The 18,269-nt window shown below is 46.8% G+C and overlaps 2 non-coding genes across 2 annotated transcripts; both read left to right on the top strand.

Moving 5' to 3' along the window:
- Positions 1 to 9,951: 9,951 nt before the first annotated feature.
- On the top strand, positions 9,952 to 10,033 carry TRNAL-UAG (transfer RNA leucine (anticodon UAG)). The gene has a single exon. It is a non-coding gene; the product is annotated as a tRNA-Leu (tRNA).
- Positions 10,034 to 14,172: 4,139 nt separating this feature from the next.
- TRNAL-AAG (transfer RNA leucine (anticodon AAG)) lies at positions 14,173 to 14,254 on the top strand. Its single transcript has one exon. It is a non-coding gene; the product is annotated as a tRNA-Leu (tRNA).
- The last annotated feature ends 4,015 nt before the right edge of the window (positions 14,255 to 18,269 follow it).

Raw genomic sequence — 18,269 nt, 5'->3', positions numbered from 1 at the left:
GAGCGCGAAAGTCGATTTTTTTTTGTTTTCAGCGGGCTTTCCGCGGAGCAACAGCCGACGCATCCCTCACCATGGCAGCTATGCAAGAATTTAATGAAAGTTCAAAAGTAAATGGTGCTGTGGGATATGTCCTACACGCACTATAAGTCGCAAGAGCCCAGGAATGTCGCCTGGCGCCTCATTGCAGCGTCCCTCGGGGGCCCTTTTCTGCGTCACGTGACTTTGTGTAGACTAAATATAAAATTATTGCCTAAATATATTTTTCAATGTTTTTATTGTGTTTTATCTTGTATGCAGCCTTAAGAGCGTTGTTCTACGCGTTAATTAACGCAAAATGACTGAACGCTGAAGCTGCCGCAATCGAGCAACACTGAAAACGCGCCGCTCCGACGCCGAGTCCCGTCGCTTCGTGCGGTTTGCGCCAGCGGCAGCGATGAGCGACGGCGGCGTCATCGCGCGACGTATCGCGAAGGAATATCGCCTCATGCGGTTACCGCTTAAAGGGATTAGCTCTGGTGTCGAGCAGTTCGGTGACCCCGCCCCCATGTGTACCGGGAGGAAGGCCGCTAGCTTGGCGGTTGTGCTACTGCCGCGTTGCGCTATGTGGCAGAAATCTGTGAAGCACTGGCGTCCTGTTCGCGCCCGCCCTGGTGGAGACGGCAGCGGGGCCGGCGGCGGTGATGACAGCAGCGATGGCAAGACGAACTCTTTCCTGATAAGGACGAACTGAGCGATGGCGTCACCTGAGTTGCGAGCTGGCGAGGATGTGTGTACGATGTGCGACGGCGGCGTCATCGCGCGACGTATCGCGGAGGAATATCGCCTCATGCGGTTACCGCTTAAAGCCTGGACTCGATGTACGCGAAAACTCACGCGAACGCGAAGGCGACGGCGGCGGCGACGGCTGGCGTTCGCTCCGTCGCTTGTGGGCAACCGCCATGCAAGCGAAGGCGGCAGGCGACGCGAACCCGCGACGTGCGCAGCGGATTCCGTGCTTTGCGCACTCAAGCTTAGAAACACGCCAGTAACCTGTTCTCTCTCAAAATTTTGTGAGTGTGCCTCATAGTCAGGGCCAAAGGAGTATTTCCTCTACGGCAGCGGTGTAGCGGCAGTGGAGATAGCCAAAGGCGTGCTTGCGGAGACGAAGTCACATCACGGGTTCACGGGGGAGGTGTGCTTTCGTTCGGTGCCTGTGCATTCCGGCTTAGTAAAAACACTCCCATAAACTGTCACCGCAGTTTGATTGTAAGTGAGCAAACTATAATTTACCAGTGAGAATGCGCGCCGCGAGTGTTTCTGCACAGTTGGGGCGCAGCGGCACGGTGGATCGAGCGCCGGTACCCGCGGCTCGACACGCATCTCTCCCTGCAGTACGCCCGCTTGCGTAGCCCGCTCCAAATGCTGTTAGCCCTCCGCACCCAACAAGTAGATTGTTTTAATTATTTAAATCATGCGGGTCTGCCTCTCAGCTACAAAACCAAATATTTTATCGACGGTGGCGATGACCAAGACGGCGGGCGGGTTTCGTGAGATGTACCCGTGAGAAACCGTAGACAAACCGGAAACGGCTTTTAGGGGGGGGGGGGGGGGGGCTCTGGTTGGCCAGTCGCGTGGGGGACTTCCGGGCGACGAGCGAAATTTTCTGTGGGTGCAGACCCGAGCGACACGGCAAGCGACACATGCATTTTGCTTCGCGCGACGGCGTCGCTCGTCGCTTGCCGCCGTCGCATTCGCGTTCGCGTGACTTTTCGCGTACATGGAGTCCAGGCTTAAAGGCGAAGCTTAATTAAGCGTCCTCCAATTTTTTGTCCACACGACCAATGGGACCCATCTGGACCAACCATTTGGGCCCGTTAGGCCAGGCATGCAGTTACTGTACCCAGAAAATATTCACAAAATATATCTCACAACTAATGGCGTCTTCGGCTGAGCTGCACTGCCTCCATGCCGCTGCTCAGGAAGTGCCGTCAATTACTACACGAGTGGCACGTCCACTTGCGCCTCAGCCGAACGTGCGAAACATTCGTAGTGTGCCGTTGCTCTTTCTGCCCTCTGTTCACCATGGCCTCTGAGAACATCGCCAATCTTAGAGGCCATTCTTACGAGCCTAAACGTGAATTCGACGGTGTTGAAGGAGCAGACGATGATTGATGCCGGATGATGAAGACAAAGAGAAAATATATTTACAGGATGTACATTGGCAAACAGCGTTAAAAGCTGAGTCACACAGAGAGTCAAACTGTAACTTAATATAAAAGATCTCACGCAGAGAAACTCGACAAGACCTTACTCATCGACCCGAGGTTAGAGTCTAGGTCTGTACAATTACGTGCCACTGCACGGAGCCTCTAGCTCAACTAGACAAGACTGCCCTCCAATGATTTTACATGCAATTTTAAAGCTTTTTCAGACAAAGAAGTTAGGGCGGGCATATTTCGAGGCCCGCCCTAAGCTTCGATAACCAATGGAGGTAGCAGCCACAGTCCCTGAAGGTTGGACCCAACTTCGAGTCCGGGGCTTGGCTAAAAAAAAAAAGAAACACACAGAAAAAAATTCTGAAAACCCTCTCCCCGGGGGGGGGGGGGGGGGGGAGTTCTCGCCTTATTGCTTGATGCTTTCCCCTTCCCTGCCGCACCCGCGCGTCGCCTCTCGAAGGAAGAAACGTTTTTTTTTTCAACTAATTGGCGGGACCACTGATCCACTGGCTCGCCGCAAGAATGTTGACGGCGGAGAACCGCGACGCTTCGATGCCATCGAGAATGCCAAAAAAAAAGAAAAAAAAGGGGGCCCATCGCGGAATGCGAGGTGGCTCGCATTCTGCCGCAGTGGGAATGCTGCCTAAGACCAAGCGGCACCACGTGCTCGTTGTGTGCGCCTCGCATGCTTTCTTGGTGCGCTTAACGAAGCCAGGTGTCTTCGGCCGTTGCAGCGGTCAAGCATCCAGTGCCTCCTGCGTCTTTGCCACTGCTTGCGAAGAAGGGGGGGGGGGGGGGCACGTGGGTAGGGGGGAGCTCGGAGCTTCACTGAGAGCTTTCCACGTAGACCGGAGGCCCGCAGTGACGCAAGCTAAGGGAATAAAAAAAAATGTACGCGTTGGTGAGGCGAGGCCTTACAATGCTTAAGACAAATTATTTATTACAGAAGCAGAATTGACATCTGAGCTAGTTGGTTTTTCATTTTCAAAAATTATATAAAGCGCACTTAGGACAACAGACAAGGGAGACCAAACAACACAAGCGCTTACACTTACAGAGGAGCTCAAGGTACTAGAAATGAACTGAAGCAGAATTGACATCTGAGCTAGTTGGTTTTTCATTTTCAAAAATTATATAAAGCGCACTTAGGACAACAGACAAGGGAGACCAAACAACAAAAGCGCTTACACTTACTGAGGAGCTCAAGGTACTAGAAATGAACTGAAGCAGAATTGACATCTGAGCTAGTTGGTTTTTCATTTTCAAAAATTATATAAAGCGCACTTAGGACAACAGACAAGGGAGACCAAACAACAAAAGCGCTTACACTTACTGAGGAGCTCAAGGTACTAGAAATGAACTGAAGCAGAATTGACATCTGAGCTAGTTGGTTTTTCATTTTCAAAAATTATATAAAGCGCACTTAGGACAACAGACAAGGGAGACCAAACAACACAAGCGCTTGTGTTGTTTGGTCTTGGTCTTCCTTGTCTGTTGTCCTAAGTGCGCTTTATATAATTTTTGAAAATATTTATTACAGGCACGTCGTAAGTGCGAGCTTTAAAGTTTTAAATAGGTATATTGGAAATGCTTTTGGTTAGCTCCAAAAAACGCGCAATTGAAAAAACCGTGTGCGTTGGGCAATTGTTATGTTTCGTTTGTCTCGGTGCTTTTGCGCTTATTGAATACTACTTGCTAATATAGGTTTTTAGCAGACCGGTGTTTAATTGGGGCCGACTTCTCTCACGAAGGGGCTTCAATTGGCCTCACCCATGTCACTCGATCATCAGTCATAAAATTCGGTCATATTCTGCATTGAGGGAAGCGACGCCATCAGACAGGCGCATTCCCATTGGCTTTCGCATTTGCATGATAACTTTGATCATGATACTAACTGTTACAATAAACGGCAAAAATGTCTGCGGTTTTAAAGGCTAATGATGAATCATACGTTTTCCTAATTACGTGTTTATGGACCTGAATGAACACAGCTTTTTACTTGCATTGGTTTCGCTGCATGCTTCGCTATGTAAAGAACAAAGTTAATGAGAAATTTATATCCATAAAGTTTCGGAACTGAAATCCGTGCGCTCCGTAGATTCTGTGGCCACCACGAGATGCCGCGACGAGCCTGCTCGTCATCGAAACGCTATTGAAACTTTGTGCTCGGATGGGGCTCCTTGCATTATGTGACTCCAGGCGCAAGGGCGTTAATTTCCACGCAATCCAGCCCGGTATTCGCAATGTTCGCCCCAAAATGTCTTTTCAAACGTGAAAGAGGCATTGACAACAAAATCTAGCATGATTTCCAACGCCGGTGTCTGTTTTGGTCGGCGGTGCATAACAGTGCGAAAAATACCCCTCTGGATACGCCCCTGCAGAGTTATCAAAGTAGGCGCGTTAATTTTACGCACAGCAAATTTTTTTTGGTATGGCTGTAGGCCTGCTAACTAATATTCAAGAGAGCAGAACAGAACAACTGGGTCACTATTATTACCAGCCGCCGCGGTGGCTCAGGGGTTATGGCGCTCAGCTGCTTGAAAGATGCGGGTTTGATCCCGGCCGCGGCGGTCGACTTTCGATGGAGACGAAATTATAGAACCCCGTGTAATGTGCGATATCAGTGCACGTTAAAGAACATCAGGTGGTTGAGGTGGTCACAACGTAGGCGGAGTCCCTCATAGCCTGAGTAGCTTTGGTACGTTAAACCCCCGTAAACCCTTAAATCCATTATTTCCTATCTGAAGAAAACATGAAAACTAATTTGATTTTTAGATTAGCAGTTAATTAGGCTGGTATCTATCCGGGTAAAACATTGCGTGCAATGAAAAGGGGCGAAATCTGTTTGAGTAAGAGCGGATTATGATGAATAAATAATGGTGCAGGGACAGGTGCAGATATAAGGAATATTGTTGGGACAGGTCGGCTGCAGCAAGGTAATGATCTTCGGAGAGCTGAAAAGGACCGTGCAAGAATATTCGCTAAGGTTAAAAGAAGCGCACAAGTAATCGGTATTCCATCACTCGTCACCGCGGGCAAAAAAAAAAAAAAGTTAGCTTTGTTAACACCGAAGATATCGGCGGTTAAAATAAGCCTCCTCTCGCACCTCAACTCACATATGCCGACACGAAGAAAAAAAAACAGGCCTGGACTGTGCCCAGCCTCGTCCCGCCCACGTCACTTGGACGAGCCAATGGAGAACGCGGGGCCACATTAACTGCTTTACGTCAGAGGGAGAGGGGCGGCTACGAACACGTGCGAGCTGTCGCCATTGGCCGGCGGTCTCACTTGGGTTCATTTCAGATCATGATCTGAGTCGTGAGTTCGGACTCACGTTCAAATCATGGTCTGAGTCGTGACCCAGCTGCTTGAGAGGGATGTAGCTCTCCACCACGTACATTGAATTTCCGACGGACAGTTAACCCTCACCGCGCTACCGGGTTGAAGCGATATATTTTCTGATAAAACGAGGAGGAGTCACTGCAGACCGTAGGTGTGCGTAGTACGGTGTGCGAAGTGTACTTATATAGTAGGATACAACCTAAAAAGATAACAGTTGCTAACACTGGGCCACGGTCCGCGGCGTAGTGTATTACTCCGCTGGCCAGTCACAATAGTAAACGAAATCAACTCTCTAGTATGGTGATGGAACAGCGCAAGGGACGACACACAGAAAGAAACAAAGAAAGACGCACACGGGCGCTGACTATCAATAATAATAATAATTTGTTTTTTGTGGAAAGGAAATGGCGCAGTATCTGTCTCATATATCGTTGGACACCTGAACCGCGCCGTAAGGGAAGGGATAAAGAAGGGAATGAAAGAAGAAAGGAAGTAATAGGCGCCGTAGTGGAGGGCTCCGGAATAATTTCGACCACCTGGGGATCTTTAACGTGCACTGACATCGCACAGCACACGGGCGCCTTAGCGTTTTTCCTCCATAAAAACGCAGCCGCCGCGGTCGGGTTCGAACCCGGGAACTCCGGATCAGTAGTCGAGCGCCCTAACCACTGAGCCACCGCGGCGGGGCCTGACTATCAACTGAATTTTTATTTCGTGGTACAGAGAATATATAGCGATGGAAAGGGGGGAGGGGCCATGCCGATAAGAGGGCTGCTCGGTCACCGGAATTCAGAGGATAGTCACGTCAATGGACAAAACATGTGTTACTGAATAAGGTGGCGGTGAAAGGCGATAAAAAGTCGGTGTCGGAAAGTTGGATAAAAAGAGAGCCGTCGCGCGAAACACCAGGTGGACGTTGATGAAAGGTGAAGTTGCCCAATAAGAGGCTAAAAACAATGAGCATTAATCAATACAAACAATAAAAATGGAAAGCTGCGAGGTGTAAAGGCCTCCACGGAAAGAACATTAAAATCTAATAGAAGGTGAAGTAAACGAGTCCCAGAAAGGAGGCTAAAAACTTTATAACAGAAAAAGCTGCGATGTGTAGAGGGCCTACAAGGGATAAAGAATAAAAGCAATCTGACAATTAAAAGACCAAATAGCCAGGATTTAAACATTAAAACACAATGAGAGGGCAGTGAAACATTCGAGCCAAGTGACCAGCCACAACGCATGCCCAGCTGTGCTCAGGAACTTCAATTCTTTCTCAGAGATAGACGGCGTACTCGTACAGAGGTCCCTCGTGCACGACGGATATTGAACGCTTCAGTTATTTATCTAGACGTACGGTCTCGTCCTTTCCCGATAATCACACATTCATCGAATACTGGGGTGCAAGGTTTGTTTTAACATTTTTTTTTGCAATGCTTGGCCAGCTTTCCGGTGATTGTAATAATACCCACACTTTTGTCATCTTCTGGCAGCCTGGCATTTATGCACCTTCCCGTTTCACCAATGTATTCACTGAATAGACGACTCCGGGAGCACAAGAAACATAAGGATTGCTGTGCGTTTGCCCACAGCCACGGTGAACTTGTTGGTTATTTACTCTCCTGCAGAGAGAGGCTGGTTTGTTGGGCGCCGAAAAAAAAAAAAACCAGGTTGACGCCTCTGCGTTTTCCAACTTTAAAATGTGGCTGACTGTGCAGATAAGGCAAAAAAACAACTTTTCAGCGGTCATTCTCCTTCGGAGCCGATAAACGCTTCTTGTTTTGCGCTGCGGCGGGCTAGCCTTTATCACTCCTGGTATCAGTGGTATCCTGGTAGCAGTGGTATCAGTAGCTCCCCATCAACCTGTGTCATTGTGAGTAGTGCCCGCGAGTCGTTGGATACATCATCCATATTTTCTGTGCGTGTTCTATATAAAAGGCCCACCAGGCCCGGGCCGATTAATCTTAAAGCACGGGTTGTCGCACAGAAATGGGTAGACGGAGAAACTGAGTGGATAAATGACAATTTTGGGTAAGGACCGCAGCGCGTTAAAATTAAAAAAAAGTGTGCGGTCCTTACGCAAGTGTATGTGGGTGTTTTTTTAACGTTTGTATTTTTTTAGAGCTTTGAGATATATACGTCAGCCCTCTCTGTGTAGGTGGATTGAGCAGCAAGGCTGACATTTACGTGTTAGATGTCTTTAATTAAGCAATTAAGTAAAATTACTTAATAAACTATCTTACTTTCGAGTTTAGAGGACAAGATTATACTGCGCATTTGAAGGCCATCAAGATCGGAGGTGAGCTCAGTTCTCAAATATTCTTAATAGGTAATGTGGTTGGAAATGCCTAACGTAAATAAAAGGTCGTTGGTTTGGCTTTCCCGCATTGCACATACATAAAATGCACACCCAACCATTCTGGACAAACTCGTTTTTGAGTGGGAAACAGTTCATGAACGCAATTTTTTCATCTAATGTAAGATGTGATTATAAAAATCAATATATCCGCAGTCTTACAATTTTTGCTATCGTCAAAAGCGTTCCCAATTGGTTTTCGATGGAAGCCTGAACTGATGGATGCGATCGATGAAAATGCGTTAAAAGAAAGGTTTTGTGACACATCAGAAGAATGGACCATTACCTTCAATATTTCAATAACAGTATCTTATAATTTTTCAATATTCAGAATTTTGGTCCGAGAATGTTAGACATGTGTCACTCTCATTTCTAATGCAGCAAGTACAGACATCATTTGTGTATTTTGCGACGTAGAAGCAGTTAACGTGATTTCGGCGACGATAGTAGGCGCCGGGGCAACATTTAATAAATATATAACAAGCGAAAGACAACTCAACGAGCTTTGATATGCGCAGTATGATGTTAAATATGTTGAATCACATTGCCGAAGAAGAAAATGTAAAAACTGGACTCACCTACTATGCTGACGGCTTCCAATTTCGTAATACAATCTTCCCCCTAAAATTAAAACTAAAAAGTGAATTACCGAACTTTAGTTAATTTTTCTTCTAATTGTTGAGCTCTGCTACGTACACTATGCCCACCTTCTTGTAGAATCTATCTGCAGAGACGGCAACCACATATCTCTCATAGTTATCAAATAAAAATCTGTAAACATTAAAAAAAAAATCAACCTGTGTAAGTGAGGGCTGCGCAATAAACAGAGGGCGCTCCGCTGCTTCCTTTCTATGTTTACTTCGACTAGTAGAGCTGGTTCTACCTCGCCCGCATCGCTCTTTTTTTCCTTATCACTATTTGATCCTGACTTTATTCTTTTCTCTTATCCTATGTCCATGCAGCCAACACCCCTTTTCTGTGGAGGTCTTTCGACAGCGGCTGTAATACCGATTCTTATCTCGCGTTGGGTCCACAAGAACGCAATGCCTGGCTTTCAAAGGGTCGGTGCATCAGGCTATTTTCTTTTCTTTCGCCCATGCTTCCCAGTATGGGCTACAATCGTAAACAACCGTCACTTTGCCGGCTTTCCAAAATCACATTTTTCTTGGTTTCCCTCTAACGAGGTATAACTAACGCCTGGAGAACAACCCCACATTTCTGTCTTCAAATTTAACTACGCTTTTAAACAGTCTAGTCGCACTTGTATCCTGTCTTATTTCATTTTCAGTTTCAGTCGTCAGCGGTGCAGGTAATCGACTCGGTCCAAAGACGGTAACATTGAAGTACATTAGTAAGTGTTATTATACCAGAGTCGCATTGTGTCGCAAGGTACAGAAGCTGACACCAGCTCTTTGAATTTGCGGCTTTATTGGAGCGAAAACCTAAAAGATGCCATTCATGTGTCGTGCACATCATAACATCATGGATGAGAGCTGCTCTAGCCAAGCTATTCGGCGAAAAGAACCCGTTCGCAGTGGTCCCATCGTTTCGATACCGGCTCGGTCTCTTCGTGAGGGATGACTTCAACAGTCGGTAAAAAGCGCGGTGGTCCATTTTGTCAGTCGACCACGTGGGATACAGGCTACAAGTGTATTCAACCGGCAGCGTCCCCAGCCACGTGTTAATTATTTCGTGTTTAGTGGGAAAGCGCCAAGATTACAAGAAAAGTTCTTTTCGTGGAAATCAGTTGATAGGCTTTTAGTGGGTTGTCACTATTATCTACGATTATTAACAAGTAACTTTATCCACAGGTGCCCGTTTCTGTATAGTCGAATGTTCTAATGCACCCGCAAACTCACTGTGTAGAGAATTTAATTGCTTTAACCGCATGCCGAATTTAGCGCTAGATATTACGTATAGTGGATCTCCATCTTCCAAGTTTACAGTAACCCTCGTACGCGCCTTTTGGTGCACGGGCGTTTCCCCTCGCTATACGTAGTACCATCATCCGGGTATCCGGACCGTTGAAACAAACCACGAGGAAAGAAGAGACGCCTTTCTTCCGTCGGTAGCGTGGCCGAGCGGTCTAAGGCGCTGGTTTTAGGCACCAGTCTCTTCGGGGGCGTGGGTTCGAATCCCACCGCTGCCAACGATGTTTTTATGTTTCTAATTCAGAAAGTGTAAAACATTGCAAGTACTTGCAACCCACCTGTGTGCTGCCTTTGTTGACGACATTACACACCTCTCGCACAACGTGAATTTTTTTTTCTTCAGAAACGTGGGAATGAACAGAGCTCATGCTGCGTTTGCTGATTCATTATTAGAACTTGTCATCGTTGTCGGGCAACTAACAGCATTTTAACGCAGCACCAGCGTTTTCCTTAATGCACGATCTTGACCCAAACTCGAAAATTGCCGTTATTCCTAGAAACAAAGTATGTTTTGCCTAAGTAACTTCGTGAGCAACGTTGTTCTCTAGTTTTGATGCAGGAATGTAAGGGTATGCGGCGACTTCGGAAGTACAGCACCGAGAAATGAGTTTCGAAAACAGGCGTCTAAAACGCTGATGACGCGAAGTGTATTATTACTTAAAGCAGTATCTTGTACTGCGTGATATTGCACACATGTTTCTTAAACCTACCTGGAATACCGTGTAGTGCGCAGTCCGTCGCTGTAATTATGCCATAATGTAAAACAAAGAACCACCCTAGCCTTTCTTATCAAATTAGAACCTTTTATCCGCTGTTTACATATCCTTATGGATGGCTTATAAATCTGTCACTTCTTCAATTAGCGGAAGTCAGTAAAGTTCGAAATGTCCAACTTTTTTATCATGACTGCAGGGCTGTCATCAAACACATGTACCTAGAACCTCCTCATAAGCGCTCAGCAAGAAGAAACCAAGGCAATATAGCATCCGACCATTTATATCTCGCCGTAGCCCATTAAAGCCTTAATTTTTCCGTTAGCCATAGAAACATACAACAAAGTGCCAGGATGACTTACACACGAATCTGCAGATGCATTTGCCGCCAAGATGGAAACCTTTTTGAACTTAACGAGATGCACCACTCTGAACAAGCGTATTTTATGGCTGGTGACCTAAAAGCGCTACCGGACGTGATATGTGTTTTTTGTTTCTTGCTTATGGCGCTGGCATTTTTTTTTACGACATAGGTATGCTTGATGTTTATCCTGTTTTGCTAGTCTGCACTATTTTTTTTATTTATGGAGCGTTTTTTTCTAACAATGTGCACTTTTTTGTGATTTTGTTCCCACTCCTGTCAGAACCTGACAGGGCTTACATTAATAATAGAGAAATAAAGCAAATATCATAAATATTAAATTAAACTCTCTTTAAAAAGGTGCACGCACAATGTCCACGCGTGTTACAAGCACGGGTTTTTCACCGGCGTATACAGAGTAATAGAAATATGCTAGCCCATTCAACAAAAACGAAATGAAGTCACATTGTTGGCAGTCACCTACTGCCCGGCCGTCGCCCGAAAGCATTCTTACTTATGAAACTACAAGCCCTCGCGTAAAAACGTTTGCACTTCTGAGCCGCTTGATATACATGGGAATTTCAGAAAACAGCTGTGCTCCTTCAAGAGAAACGAAGTAGAGCAATTCCTGGAAAGCTGTCAGCAAATGTGTGCCACCGAGCGCAGAATTTCAAGCAGTTTCACTCAGTACCTACAAACTTTCTTTTAGCTTGTGCAATGAAGGTGCAGAAGAAATCCTCAATACTTTGTTTTTGTAATGAACACTGATATAATAATGTCCCCATCGATGGGTCGTGACGCGTCGCACTTTCTTATAAAAGCTTTTCACGCGCATCCAACAATGAATAACTGAATTGAATCGTCTTGAAGGGACACTGAGGACATCCCCGTTCACTTTTTCGTAATCTATTCAATGGCTTTTGCCGGCTATGGTGATCTTAGTTCAGCAGCAAAGCATGCACTTATATTTGAGAAGACTCAATTTGAAAATTGACACGAGATTTATGCTTGTGGTAAGGCGAATATAAGCGATTGCTGGGATAACGCGAAATGCCGATGCCAGTTAATCAGCGTTGATGCGTTGGAGTAGCCGATGCAGTAACCGGTCGTGGTGTGTGGAGGGGGAGGGGAGTGAGAGTAAGGGTAGGCGTGAGTCACGCGTGTGAGCGTTCATCACGCACGGTGAGGCATGGTCACTTATCCATCCATGTAGGGTGGGCTTCCGGCGTGACGCCGCAGCCATGACGAGAGCGGTGAAGGGAACTCCTGACGTCACGAGTGTTCGGAGCAATGAGCGATTGGCATTCTTGCTAACCAACGCGGGGTGCTGTCATGACGACACTTCATTCTAACCAATCAGCGTGGGGCGTTGTAATGAAGTAATGGGCCAGAACTTCAACGACGATGACGTCCCATAAACGGAAAACGTGTCCTTAACTGCTGCCGCCGTAAAATATAACATTTTTGCGCCCCTGCCACCCAATTCAAGCTCGAGTGGCCAAGACCGAAAATAACTCAGTGACTAGAGTTTGGAAGTGAATGGCCGTGTAGCTTAGAGATCCACGCACAAAAACCTGTCTTTCAAGTCACCGTAACTTGTTTGCGAAAACGGCTGGTGTTGGCGATACCTGCATTTCGCTCAGTATCGATTTCTGGCTTGCACTAGTAAAAACTTTGCCTTGAGTTAAATTGGCATCTTTGCTACTTGAACACAGTAATCTATCGATGCAGGACGACTTCAATGTACTCGATCTCAGTATCCATTTAACGAGTTACACTGTGTGTATCGTCCGCTTCGCTGGACTAACTCTGGGATAGATATTGGTGGGGAGTGTATAACTCTCAGTGCCCCTACACTTACCACACCCACTCTCTCATGTTTGCACATCTCTCCCCTACCCCAGCAGACAAAAATTGCTGCGACGCAATCATTCCAGGATCTCTGCTGCTTCCGACGCTCTAAGACTACCCGGCGGCCGCGAAGAGTACTGCCCCAGTTGCGTTCTTTGTAGAAACGTGCCTCTTTTTTAAAACTTCGAAGCAAGTTACGTCACCATCGTAATCGTCAACCTCTGCCCGGTTAAACTCCCAGCCTCCACCATTGATCTCCATTGGCGTGTTCTTGCTTCAGCAGCGACCAGTCTGTCCAAGAACATTCACCCATTCCCTTATCTCATATCACCCCCTCACTTGACTCTCGCTTCCGATAAGTGCAGGGCAGAGGGGGGGGGGAGGGGTCATTTTCAGCTCCCAGTAAGGTCGCTGACTTCTAAGCACGGCCAGACGTCGAGAGGAAAAAGCTGCAAGCGGGCGCAAAAAAAAAACAAACAAACAAACGAGGTGCTGTACGTTCCCTGCAAAGCCGGAGTTTACAAAATTCGCTTGCAAGCGGCAAATTCTACATAGGTCTAACTAGTCGATACCTTAATGAGCTCCTATGTGAGCTCTGGGTGCCATTAATAAGCATGAGATATAATTTGTTCCTTTTCTAGTTTTTATTTAAATTCTTTTTCACTAATGTCTTGCAGGTAGGCGTTTCTAATTTGGGTACATTGCCCTAGGAAGGAAACTGCCGAATGGCAAGCATTTCAAATTCAAGAATCACGATGAAAATAAGTATGGTGATCTTCACAGCTCTAGCGAGCTTAATGTTTAGAAGTAATATTGAATGCCAGTACAGGAATTTACGCGTGGCGTGCTAAAGTGTTCATGATACAGCGGTGACACACTTTTGTTTAATTTCCATACTCCCGATTTCACAATTTGCTTTCTTTTCAAGCTCCGCCGCGGTGGCTCAGTGGTTAGGGCGCTCGGCTACTGATCCGGAGTTCTCGGGTTCGAACCCAACCACGGCGGCTGCGTTTTTATGGAGGCAAAACGCTAAGGCGCCCGTGTGCTGTGCGATGTCAGTGCACGTTAAAGATCCCCAGGTGGTCGAAATTATTCCGGAGCCCTCCACTACGGCACCGCTTTCTTCCTTTCTTCTTTCACTCTCTCCTTTATCACTTCCCTTACGGCGCGGTTCAGGTGTCCGACGATATATGATACAGATACTGCGCCATTTCCTGTCCCCAAAAAACCAATTATTATTATTATATTTTAGAGAAAATCGGGATTCCCCTGCTACCAGTCACTCTACCCTCTGTAAGCGCGCCCGTCAGAAGGAGAGGGAAAGCGCGGAAGACTAGGCGTGGCGAGCAGCCGAAAAAAAAAAACAGCACTTAATCAGGTCACTCATGCAGCAAACGTATGTGAAGCGGGCAGCGAAGCCCTACAATTCGTCGGTAGCGTGGCCGAGCGGTCTAAGGCGCTGGTTTAAGGCACCAGTCTCTTCGGAGGCGTGGGTTCGAATCCCACCGCTGCCAGAATTTTTACCTTTTTTTATTTGTAAGGAAGAAGGAATGGAGACCACTGCGTCCTCAAGTGTCTGTATGCGAGTACACAAAGTTTTTATGGTCACGCAAGACAAATGTCTGGAGAGGAAAGTTTTCTCACGCTTAACATCAGCGCTATGGTTTTTTTGTGTTACCACCATAGGGTTGGCTTATTTTACTGCCTACTATGCTGAATGTTTAGGGCAAATTTCTCCCCCACCCCCCTTCTTTTTTACGCTAAAGCGTAAGGAGCTCGTTCTTTTGAAAACCCGGCGACGGCCGTCGGCCTGCGTCAGTCTAGAAAAATCCCAGAATAAAAATCTCAGAATGTACAAAATCGGAATATAGGAGAAAATAATTAAAATAAAATAGCCACCATTCATGTTCAAAGCCAGGCCTTCTGCATGCCAGGCGGCAATGCAACGCATAGGCCATGAAAGGTCCTTGGTGTGAGCGTGTAAGAGGGGCACCTATAATGAACGCGTAGGGGCGTATATGACTTAATAACTTGCTTTTGGGATGTGTACTGATGATATAGAAATGAAAAAAAAAACAAATATAACTGCTATTTAGGCGCCAGAAATTGCGTTGAATGAAAAGGCGGTTTTATGATGCTTCACTGTACTGAAACAAATGGTGTATATTTACGAGTATGTAGTGGGCACAGTATGTTGAGCAGTGTTACCTAGATGATTATTGGTGATTGTTCACCGGGAATGTGATCGGTAATTGTGACTTTAATCTATGACCATGATCGGTAATGTGACTGTCGATCGGTCATCGGTGAGAAACGAGATGAATAAAAGAGAAAAATTGGCGGTGGTTTAGCACTGGTTAAACCTGGAGTGACGCGATAGCTACAGATGGCCGAGTGGAACTCGCTCAGTCGAATTGCAAAGTCAGTCTCTCGCCGCTCCGTTTCGCTGGACGTTCCTTCTTCATATTCGTCCCACTTGACACGGCGCATGTGCACAGTTGTGGCAGCTCGGTTTCGCCAGCGCGCCGCGCCGCCAACAGCAGCAGCTACTTTGCAGCACGTGGCTGGTCACGTGACCAACCAGGTGATGAACAACGTGATCAACCACGGCGCCGCGCCGCCGACAGCTGCCAATGTTACTATCTATATAGTAACGTTGGCAGCTGGTCCGTACCACGTGACAGCGTGGCGGCGCAGCCACCGCCACGCTGAAGGCTCGAAATGCTACCGTAATGTATACCTATCGTTACAAAACTACTACTACGCTAACGCGTCTTTTCGGCCGAATGAGCTGTATACGATAGCGTCCTCATTTTTTTTCGCAATGTCACCTTGTCAAGACTCGCTTGAACATGTGTATTAATTTTAACTTCCTGTCGCAGTGTTCTGTCAGGGTTGTGGGGTCAGGAATTTATTTGCAGTTAACGTGCATATGTGAGGAAAGTTACCGCCGCGGTGGTGAGTGGTCAGAGCTGCCGGCTACTGAGCCGGAGTTCCCGGATTCAAACCCGACCGCGGCGGCCGTGTTTCGATGGAGGCGAAACGCAAAAGGTACCCGTGTGCTGTGCGTGTGCCGTGCGAGTGAGTCACTTACCCGCGTTTTTTCGCACCTGCGTTGTGCATATATCTCATGTTCCTGCGTGCAAGCTTCGTCACGAGGTGGTAGCCGTAAAAGACAAGCTGAAAAAGAAAACGTTTCCCGGCGTCATTTATAAAATTCCCTGCTCAGACCGCAATCACTCCTACATAGGGAACTTTGAAAGCGGAAACTTTGAAAGACGGCTGAAAGAGCACAAGAATGATATCAGAAACAGGAAGGCAGCTTCCAACGCATTTGCTGAAGATGTTGAAAACGTGAAGCACGATATCGCTTGGGAAGAAGAGGCAGTTATAGGCCGTGAGAAAAACTGGATATCACGCCAATATCTGGAGCCCTTGATTATCCAGACAACAGATCACACGTTCAACCGTAACATCGGCAATCTACCGCCCTCGTACGCTAGATGCCTGCGACGATTAGTACAACGTACTTAAGCTTTGTGTGCGAAATTTTTACTTCAGTGAAAAAGGCTTCCTTGTGGAAGTCGGAACGTATCTGTCATCTTGACTAGACCTTTTTTGGTCGGCGCTCCTTTATTTTCACACATGTACGTCCGTGTCGCCACCTCGAGGCACCTGCGGGGAAACCCCTAACCACGTGACCTGTGTGGTTGTGTGCAGACGTGTAGGGGTCTGCAAGCACCACCAAGCCAGAACGACACAAAACTCGGTCTAAAGGTATCAACAGCTCCTAATGCTAAGGCATTAGGAGTAATTAGGGGTCTCTGTTGCTTTTTTTCTTTGAGAAAGCATTTTGGAGTGTGCGCTCTCATTCAGCAACTAGCGCCATCGGTTGGTCTCCATTAGCAAACACTGCTAAACTTGAAGGGGATATTTTAAACGTGTAGTTTGACGAAAACTAGAGGGCCCCGGGAGACTGTGCACGAACATGGTGATCATCATGGCCGACGCTTCCTTCTCACTGTAAAATGAGACCTACAAAGTGCTTCATTCACTCATTCCTCGTTTCGATGAAGGCGAAGCGAAAAAGTGCCTGTGTGCTGTGCGAAGTCAGTGCACATTTAAAGATCCCCAGGTTCTCAAAGTTATTCCGGAGTCCACCACTGCAGCACCTCTTTCTCTCTTAATTCTTTCACTCCCTCCTTCCTACCTTCCCCCACGGCGCGGTTGAGGTGTCTACCGGGAAGTGAGGAAGTTACTGCGCGTTTCATTTCTTGAAAACTAATTTTCACGCCAACTATATCCGACAGCCACAGAAAATCAATAGCATACATCGAACATTCGAAATACCCGCGATTGTTTTTAACGTTCAGCGTCACTCGGTGCATGGTGGCAGCCGTGTGAACTAGCGAGCGTTTACCCAGATTTTTTCGCCTTGTGTATGATACTGCTTTCGGAACGAGTGCAACAAGACGAGCTAGATGCCTATGAACGATGCAAATAGGGTGTACACTTCAGAAACACAGATTTATAGGGAGGGACATAAGCTGCACTGTTTAAGACGGCGTTGCCAGCACACCATCAGTAAAACATTCAACCCTGAAGACGCTACGAAGGGCTGTAACTAATTTGCTGCCGCAGCACACGACGGCAGGGCGTTTGACACGGCCAGCCTGCTGCCTGCACTACTTCAACAGCTATCCTTTACGTAAACCCGACAACCGATTCCCCAATCCACAGGGGCTCAATCAGCTTACGTCTACTTCGTGCAAGTGCCGCTTAATCAATACTACTGATTCATGGTGCAATTACGTCACTCGTCAGTATCATTTCATTAGTCAGAGCAAGACATACTTTTCTCTGTGTATCCTGCTAACTGGGAGAGCAGTGTTTCTCTTATAGATCCCTCCCGATTATTGTGTTCGGGATTGTACCATTTATATTCCTGGAATCGTGGTCTGTACACTCAGTCCTTTTCATGCTTTCTCTCTCTCCAGTTCTCTCTATTACGTAAATGTTGAGCTTGGCGCATAATAGCTTTAGCTGCTTATGCGTCATTAAACCCAACACAACACGACATACACTTACCCAAATGCCGCCCGACAACTCAGGTGCCGTTTATTCACGACAATTACGTCATGATAAGAAACTTTCTTTTAGAGAGAAACTCTACTTCACGACCAAAGCTACAAAAACCGATTCATCGCTGAAACGTTGTCCTTGACCTTGAATAAATAAATAAATAAATAAATAAGATTATTGCCGCTACCGGGATTCAAACCTGTGGCGGCGCGAATAGATCAGCTTCGTTGACCACTGCACGAGAGCACTATGGTATTGCAGTTTTTTTTATTGCACTATGCTGTTGCTGCAGCCCATCGCGCCTCGTGTTAAACTGCAACACACTCTCGCGCTGTGCATTGTACACCATCGTCTTCATTGAATTCCTTCGGCGGCGCGAACAGATCAGGTCAGCTTAGCCTCCATCAGAGATTAACCTGAGTCCAATATCGTCGCCAGGCGTGCCGA

This window comes from Amblyomma americanum, chromosome 4 (genome assembly GCF_052857255.1).
Source record: "Amblyomma americanum isolate KBUSLIRL-KWMA chromosome 4, ASM5285725v1, whole genome shotgun sequence".
NCBI lineage: Eukaryota > Metazoa > Arthropoda > Arachnida > Ixodida > Ixodidae > Amblyomma > Amblyomma americanum.
Note: the sequence above shows the minus strand (reverse complement) of the source record. Positions and strands in the feature narration are given on the sequence as shown.